The sequence below is a fragment of the Nicotiana sylvestris genome, chromosome 7, assembly GCF_000393655.2.
Source record: "Nicotiana sylvestris chromosome 7, ASM39365v2, whole genome shotgun sequence".
Classification (NCBI taxonomy): Eukaryota; Viridiplantae; Streptophyta; class Magnoliopsida; order Solanales; family Solanaceae; genus Nicotiana; species Nicotiana sylvestris.
The window spans coordinates 136,774,476-136,783,560 of NC_091063.1; positions in this window are offsets into that span (position 1 = coordinate 136,774,476).

Here is a 9,085-nt window from a genome sequence, read left to right on the forward strand (position 1 = left end):
AATGGTAGCCTTATGCAATGCAGATGCAGATGGAGACAACATTTAGTCTCGGAAGGCAGAATGGTAGCCTTATGCAATGAAGATGCAGATGGAGACAACGTTTAGTCTCGGAAGGCAGAATAGTAGCCTCATGCAAAACGAAATAACGAATGATAGTAGAGTTTTCTTAGCTGATAGCGGATTGCGATATTGTGATTACTGAGAGCATCGTGTCGGACGGAAAATCACTGGTGTGTGCGGATAGCAAATGTTGGTAAGTGCAACAGATTTGTTTGTCCCATAGGTGTATAGTATGTTTAATGATTTCGTAATCCTAGTGCCTGCATCCAAAGAAAAATCGTGAGTTTTGTAAGGAGGGAAGGTCAGTTCGTATCCCCACTGGCTTTGCTTGACTTGCTCGGCTTTGATCTGGTGATACTCTCTGTATCATTGGGGTAGCGTTGCTAAACAAATTAGTTTCGATAATAAACATGCATGATTTTGTAAAAGTATGACATAAGTGTATAATTAAAAATAGCTTTTAGATGAACCGACGACTGTTACGTGGTTTGGGACATTGTAACCTCTCTTGCTATAGAATTTTGAGGGTCCTTCTCAAAATTCTGCCCCAGTTTAATGGGTTGATGCCTTTGACCGTTGCTTGTGACGATTGGCTGAAATCACTTCGGAATATTGAGGGTCCTCCTCAAAATTCTGCCCCAGTTTCCAATTGCGGGGGAAATGAGATTTTTATTGAATTGTGACCGAACCCATATGGCTGCCTACGTATCCCCTCTTAATCGGGAATCAGGTCAGGCATAGTTTAGTTTACATCATATAAGAAAAGCATAAAGATTACACAGAGTAACGCTTGACTACATCTGAATTGATCAGCTTTGGCTAGACTTCTCCGTCCATTTTTGCGAGTATGAGGGCTCCTCCTATCAAAACCCGATGAAACATGTATGGACCCTCCAGTTGGGAGAGAACTTCCCTTTGTCTTCATCTTGATATGTAAAAATTTTCTTCAACACCAGCTGTCCCGGTGTGAACTATCTTGGCTTGACTCTTTTGTCGAAGGCTCTGAATATTCTGTTCTAATAGAGTTGACCATGGCAGACTGCATTCATTTTCTTTCTGTCTATAAGGGCTAGTTGCTCATAACGACTTTTACTCACTCTGCGTCATTGAGCTCAACTTCTTGTATGATCATTAGGGAAGGGATTTCTACCTCAGCAGGAATGACATCCTCTGTACCATAAACCAGCATATATGAGGTTGCCCTGGTTGATGTACGGACTGTGGTACGATACCCCAGAAGAGAAAATGATAACTTCTCGTGCCACTGTCTGTGATTATCTATCATTTTCCTCATCCATCTAGATTTGATGATAACCAGCAAAGCAATCTACAAATGACTGTAGCTCATGCTTGGTGCAATTGTCAGTCAGGATGTGTATATTTGGCAAGGGAAGTCGTCTTTCGAACTGGCCCGGTTGAGATCCCGGTAATCAACACAGACCCTGACCTTCCCATCCTTCTTTGGTACTGGCACGATGTTGGCTAACCATGTCGAGTATTCTACTACCCTGAGAACCTTAGCTTTGTCCTACTTGGTGACTTCTTCCTTGATTTTCAAACTTATATCAGGCTTGAAATTTCTGAGCTTTTGTTTTACCAGTGGACATGTCGGATCGGTCGGCGGTTTGTGAGCCACAAAAGGCGTACTTAGACAAGTCATGTCATCATACAACCAGGCGAATATGTACTCATATTCCTTTAGAAATTTTGTGTATTCTTTCTTCTCTGATGGCGATAAGTGAACGCTGATTCGTGTTTCCTTGATGTTTTCTGCATCTCCTAAGTTAATAATTTTGGTCTCGTCCAGGTTGGACTTAGGCTTGTTCTCAAAATTCTCAACTTCTTTGACAATCTCGTCAGGTATGTCATCTTCATCTGGATCAATGTCCGTTTGTTGCGTTATCTCATTGCATGTCACAGTCATTGGTTCATCAAGATAAGTAATAGTAATATAAGTAACGTAATGAGAGAAAACGATAATGAGTGTTAATTTATAAGAAAAGTCAAAATGCTTTAACAAATTGCATAACTGTTTTGAACATTGAAGATCTTATTGCGGGAATTAAAAATGTGAAAATAAAATCATTTAGTAAAAACAATGGATAATGCTTGTTTTAGCCTTGCTACCTCGAGGCTCGTTGGGCTCTGGTTGTCCTGATGGTCCAGTTATTGAGGCGTGCCCCTCTGCTCACAGCCTGTATGGAAGGGGCTTCCTCCCCATCCTCTTCGAGAATAACACAACAGTCTATATCATTGTCTTCTAGGAACAAGTTCTTCACCGCTGCCAGTGCCTCTTCTTCGTCTGACCCATAAACAATGTCGGTCCGCTAGAAAGTCTGCTCGAAATGTGGTATATGCTGCTCTAGTGGATAGTAAGGATCGCGCCATGGCGCCGACCAATTGCTGAATTCTTCCCAGGTATATTCATATCCCAGATCGAAAGTAATGCCATGTTTCTTGGGTTTTATGGGCTTAGTGAGTCCTTGGAAGTTCTTGCCGAGCCCCTTGCTAGGTTCGTACCCACTCCAATTCAGCATACTCTCGATTTTGTTGTCCTACCATTTGTCTTTATCGATAGCATTGACCCGTTTAATGTGGTGGTAAGTCTCTCCTCCTAGCTTCCTTCTTCCCTTGATTGCCAGAATGGTCTGATGACTGTATATAAGGTTGCTACCGTCGCCGTGAATGATCACTTCCTGGTGATTCCATTCGAATTTTACTTCCTGATGCAGTGTTGATGCTACGGCCCCAGCAGCATGAATCCATGGTCTTCCAAATATCAAGTTGTAAGATACTGGCACGTCTATCACTTGAAAATCGACATCGAACCATGTTGGTCCCATCGGCAAGCATAGAATAATCTCACCAATGGTGGACTTTTTGGAACCATCGAAGGCTTTCACATTAATAGCTCCATTTTTTTTTCTCGTGTAGTACTTTACCCAACTTCTTGAGTGTTACCAATGGACAAATGTTGAGACTAAAACCTCAATCGATCAGGATTCTAATGATAAAATAGTCTTCGCATTGCATGATGATGTGCAGTGCTTTGTTGTGCCCTAACCCTTCAGGTGGCAGCTCGTCCTCATGAAAGGTGATCTTATGGCTTTTCAACGCTTGCCCTACCATGTTAGCCATTTCCCCGCCAGTGATGTTGCTTGGTACGTATGCTTCACTCAACACTTTTAACAGAGCATTCTTGTGTGCCTCAGAGTTTTGCAGCAAGGAGAGGATGGATATTTGTGCTGGTGTGTTGTTTAACTGGTCTAGGATCGAATACTCCTTAGCCTGTATTTTCCTCCAAAGGTCGTTTGGACCTGTCTCAATAATGGATGGCCGGTTGGAGGCCTGCTTGCTTGACTCAGCTAGATGTTCAAAGGTATAGACTCTACCAGTTCTTGTCATACCCTACGCTGCAATAGTCTCTTCGAACCTGACCTTGCCTTTCCTTCTCACTTCGGCTGTATAGTCCCAGGGTACAACCTTTGTATGGAATAGTGTCATGGTCGACATTGGCACTGGGATCGGCATGGTTGTCCTTACTCCGAACGGAGTGTGTGCCTTGGGTGGCAAAATTGCAACCTCAAATGGTGCGGGTGCATTTGCCGGAGACGTGAATTCGACCTCAATTGGTGCTGGTGTCTTTGCGGATGACGTTATTTCAAACTCAAGTGGTACAGACATATTCACCTCAGCGTCTTTAGATGGTAGAATCTGGACTATGATTGGATTGAGAGTAATTATTGGTTTCTTTGGGTCATCACCTTTTGCGATCAACCCAATTGATCCCTCGGGATCCCAGTCATCCTCTATTTTAATCATGTGGATACCTCAACCCTTATGGTATGGCAAAGGGTTGTTACGAACATTTGGAGCGGGTTCCTTTGCCACAATAATCTTGCTATCAATCAAGGACTGTATCTTGTCCTTCAAGGAGCAACATTCCTCGATGGTGTATCCTTTCATGACGGAGTGGTATGCACAAGACTTGTTTGGGTTAACCCACTGAGAAGGGTTCTTAGGGGTTGCAGCAGGGATGGGGGTGACATAACCAGCAGCTTTGAGTCTCTCATACAGCTGATCAATGGGTTCAGTGATGGTTGTATATTATTTTGGAGGTCTGCGATCAAAATTAGGTCGGGGTCTAGGGAAGTTTTGGTGTGCAGGAGGTGAGTGATAATGGGATGGTTGAGCATTATAGGTTTGGTAGACATGAGCGGCTTGGGAGTATCTGGGTGAAGTAGGTTGATATGTAGGAGGTGGAGGTGACTGATAAGTTGGTGGTGGAGCTTGGTATGAGGGTGAAAGTGCTTGGTAATTCTAGGTTAGCTGATATATGAGTTGAGATGTTGGGTAAGTTTGGTATTTGAGGGGAGACTTGGTCCTTTGTGTAACTATCACGGCCCCTACATCCCTCTTCTTAGACACACCACCAGATTGTAAGGACTTATTTGTAGCTTGCAAGGCCTCGAAGTTTGTAACCATACAACTTTTGATACCTTCTTCGATTCTTTCACCCAGTTTGATAATGTCAGAAAACTTATGGTTCTCAATCATCATCAGCCGTTCATAATACTGGGTCTTAAGCCCGGACAAAGAACTTGTTCATCTGTTCTTCTTCTAAAGCAAGTCTGACCTTAGCAGCTTCAGACCTCCAGCGAGTGGCATACTCGCGAAATGTCTCTATGGGTTTCTTCTTTAGATTTTGAATATAGAACACATCTGGCACATTCTTTGTATTAAACCTGAACCTGTCCATAAAGTCAAACGCCATACTTACCCAGCTTGACCACTTCTTTGGATCTTGGCTGATGTACCAAGACAATGCATCTCCTTTCAAAATCCTCATGAACAACTTCATGCAGATTCTCTCGTCTTTCCCTACTCCAACCAGCTTGTCACAGTATGTCCTCAGATGGACCCTTGGATCACCCGTACCATCAAACTTTTCGAACTTAGGAGGTTTGTACCCCTCGGGTAGTTTGACATCAGGCTGTATGCAAAGATCCTCATAGTTCAGCCCCTCGATTCCTTTACTTCCCTTAAATGCCCTGAATTCAGCTAGTCAGTTTCTTAAGTTCCTCAGCCAGGTTCTTGATAAGCAGATCCTTTTCATCAGACTTAGGTGTGCTGGAGATAGGTTGGGTGGAGTGTGGCATGGTCTCCACGTAGATAGGAGTGTTATGGTGGCCTGGTGTGTGGGTGTGGAAATTGTCATTTGTGGAGTTTTAAGGTTCTGGGATGAGCAGTGGAATGTTGTTTGGGATATGGAAGGTGTTGCATTGGGTCTTTGGTGCAACAATGTGATGGTGAGGAGCGGCATGATTATGTGGCTTTAGGATATTTTGAGGAGGTGTAAGGTTTTGAGTGTTGGGGAAATTGATATCTGGGGTGCTGAGGGAAAATGACAGGCTTGCCAGATTCCGAACCTGATCGAGCTCTTCTTGGAATTTCAGCAACTTCTATTCCAGTTATGACACATTCTCCTTAGGAACCCGTTCAGTTGTATTCTCCTTCCTCACGTTGTTCAAATCTTCCATCTTACTTTTGTTCTTGTTTTTGATAGGACTAAGAGGAGGAGTGGGTGGAGGGTCCTTGGATATCGTGGAATAAGATGATGATGCCAGATTGCACAAACCAACCTTTGGGGAGAGGAATAACAAAATAAAAACAAAAAGGTAATCAAGTTAGTAAGGATTATAAAAAGCATTGCAGTATTTTAACACATAATGCAGAATGCAAAACATGTCCTAATTTGGGAACCTCTTTGTGCCCGAGTTAGGCCTAGCGAAAAATTAGTTTGGAGAACTTAGAATGCTAAAATGCCTCATTTTATTGATAAAAACGAGACGAATCCCAAATCGACACTAAGTAAATAGGAAATAAAAGTCACTAATGGCCATTGGCCTTATTACATTTATAAAGCGAAAAGATAAACTCCTATCTACTTGGTCCCTAAAGGACCTTCCTCAGGTTGAATGCTCTCGTTGATCAAATCCTCCAGTTCGCGTAGGTTCACTAGTAAAAATGCCTTTACCAGATGTTCTCCTTTATTTCCCTCAGTGTTCTGGCAGTCGGTGACTCTCTTCCTCACTTTTCCTTCCAATTCCAGCAGAATATATTCCAGATATTCCAACTTTTTGCTAGCTTTGGCGGCCCTCTCTTTCCACTCATTGATTTGGTCATTTGATGGAAGACTCCTCCACCAGTCTAGCAGGAGTGGGGGCATGCTAATCATACCGAAATTGGGGACCTCGTGCCTCATTTTCTGTAAAATAAAAGGGTTAGGCCCTTACCCCCACCGGACTCGACTATTTAACATCAAAAATTAGCGTGAAGCATTTAGTTCTCCAAATAAATGCACATAACGTGATGATGTCCGTGTGGGTTTAGGGAAACCCAGTGGACATTTTGACAAGGCTATCTTAAAGGATCATTATGTGGACGACATAACTGATCCGGATAGGTTTGACCATGATGCATGCACAATTTGAACAGAGTAAGGTTTCTATGGGGTTTTAGACTGGTACCCTTGAGCAGACAACTCAAGGGGGAAGGCATGGAATTGTCGACTGCACCGCTGATCGACTAGTTTTATCACAAATATACCTTTTCGAATTTAGGGGTAATGATATAGAAAGAGCGCAACCACTCATTATAAGTGTTGCTATGGTATTTGTTTGGCACGAGTGGAGTATGATGTTGAGCATGATTATGCAATAATTAAAAATATGTTGACATGTATTTGCACGTTAAGAAAGCGATCAATACAATAGTTTTATAATTTATAAAGGAAATAAACAAGGAAGACATGTCAGTTTTGCTTTCGAAGAAGAAATTAAACACCTAAAGAAATTAAACAAGTAATTGCATATAAGGAGGGTTACAAGTTCACAAAAACAACCTGAAATGGTAAAAGCCTAAATAATCCCAGTAGAGTCGCCATGCTGTCGCGGGCCCTTTTCCCCTTCCAACGGAGAGGGGTTTCTGGGTTTCGACATTCATAGGGTGTAATGACTCATTTCCTTTTGGGACTTGGGTATTTGAAGAGTCGCCACCTAATGATTTAAGGCGCATTAGGACACCCATAGAGTTCTTTTGCAACTATGTTTGATAACCAGAGATTGGGTAAGGACTTGAAATTATCCTAAGGGAAAGGTGTTAGGCACCCCTCAGGATCCACTAGTGTGGTTCCCAGCCAGATAGTTTTTTGTGAATTTGTGCAATTAGCAAGTAATCAAATAAAAGGCTCAAGTAATAGGGGAATTAAGTTTAAATACACAAGTACAAACAATTATTAAAAGGCAGTGTTTTGGAAAAAGAGTTATAAGCTAGACATGCTTGTAAAAATGAAAGGGCGGCCTAAGTTTGTTTATAATATGGATCACCTCAATGCAATACCCGATATGAAACTCCTCAAAAGAGGGGATACACCTGGTATTAGTGCACCGGTCATCATATCCATATCTACCCTTCCCACCCCGTTAAGGTATTAAAGCGCGGATTGGTCTCGACCTCTATTGCATGCTATTACCCATACCATTCCTATCAGTACCAGAGGTATTTAGGACTACTATACCAATAAGAGGGAGGATTTTAGGCCGACTCTTAGGTTTAAAGGTAAATAAAAGCTAAGACGACATACAAAACACGTAGGACTGCATTTTGAGGGAAACATATAAACAATTAGAGGGCTCATATATACCTTCGCAAACAATTCATATAAATAGCATGACTTAAACACAGTTAAGGTCTGAATTTTTAAAATCCTAAAGTAAAGTGAGTCATAACCAGATTCATTGTATAACTCCGAAAAGAAGTCCAAATCAGGCCTGCCTGCTGGTTGTAGCAGTTGGTTATTAACAAAGGCAATTCTAGTTTTATTTAAATAGTTACCTAAGGCTTTCCTAGGCGTAATAGTGATGTCCTATGAGCATGATATCTATATTGATTAAGAATGCAGTAGAGCAGTGGTTAATTTTAAACAGGCGATCTGGATCCTATAGGCTTACTTTCTAATGATATTGATTAACACGAAAAGAGTATGTTATTTAATCTAATTCAGACAGGCACGAGTCAAACTGATTTTTAAGTAAACTGGTTTTAGACCTTAAATGCATGATTTCTATTACAACTGATTTTAAATCCTATAGGCATGGTATCTAAATATTAAAAGTGGATTTTTAACCCTATAGGCATGATCTCTACTGTTAAAGCCATTTAGACCCTATAGACATGGTTTCTAATTGCGAAAAGTAAAGCATGCAGAATTTATTTTAAACCAAAGCAGATCCTATAGGCATGTTATCTAGCAGACCATTTTTGAAATCAAAATAGACCCTATAGGATTGCTATCTACACAATTTACCCACAAGATACAACTGCCCACCCTTTTTTACTAATAACCCTATAATTGTTTACAAATTATTGCAGACCAAATGATAGAATTCCAAAAGAAGTGCAGAAATAAGAAATTACAACAAAAGGAAGCCTGATCTTGACTTCCTCTCTCAATTATGTAAGGAACCACTTCAATTCCAGAATTTCAAAGCCTTTTCTCATACCTGGGTGTGTTAGAGTTCTCTAAAGACCTCAAGGGATCCCGGGCAGTGCTCACGCGCAGATTTACATAACCAAATAGAATGAGTGCAGTGTGGAAGGGCCAACCCTTATGTGTCCAAGTTCAGAGGGAGCTCAAGGGTCCCAAGGCAAGGCTCACACAAGAGGGGCAAAACCTAGATTCTATGAATATAGTCTAAGTGCAGAACATAGTTTGAAAAAGAGATTTATTTTTTAAAAGTTGGACTGACAGTCCATTTTGAAAGCAATTAGTGATAGAGGTGATTTAACTCAAAACTACACAGAATCAATAGTCATTCAAATGGGTCAAGGGATTTTGGGGATACATTTGCCTGTAAGCACATTAACCCAGCAGGGGCCTAGTTTGGTCATGCACAACAATAGCTAATGCTGGCATGGCCACAAACTAGTCAAAGGAACACAAACAAACAGAGGGGATATGGGG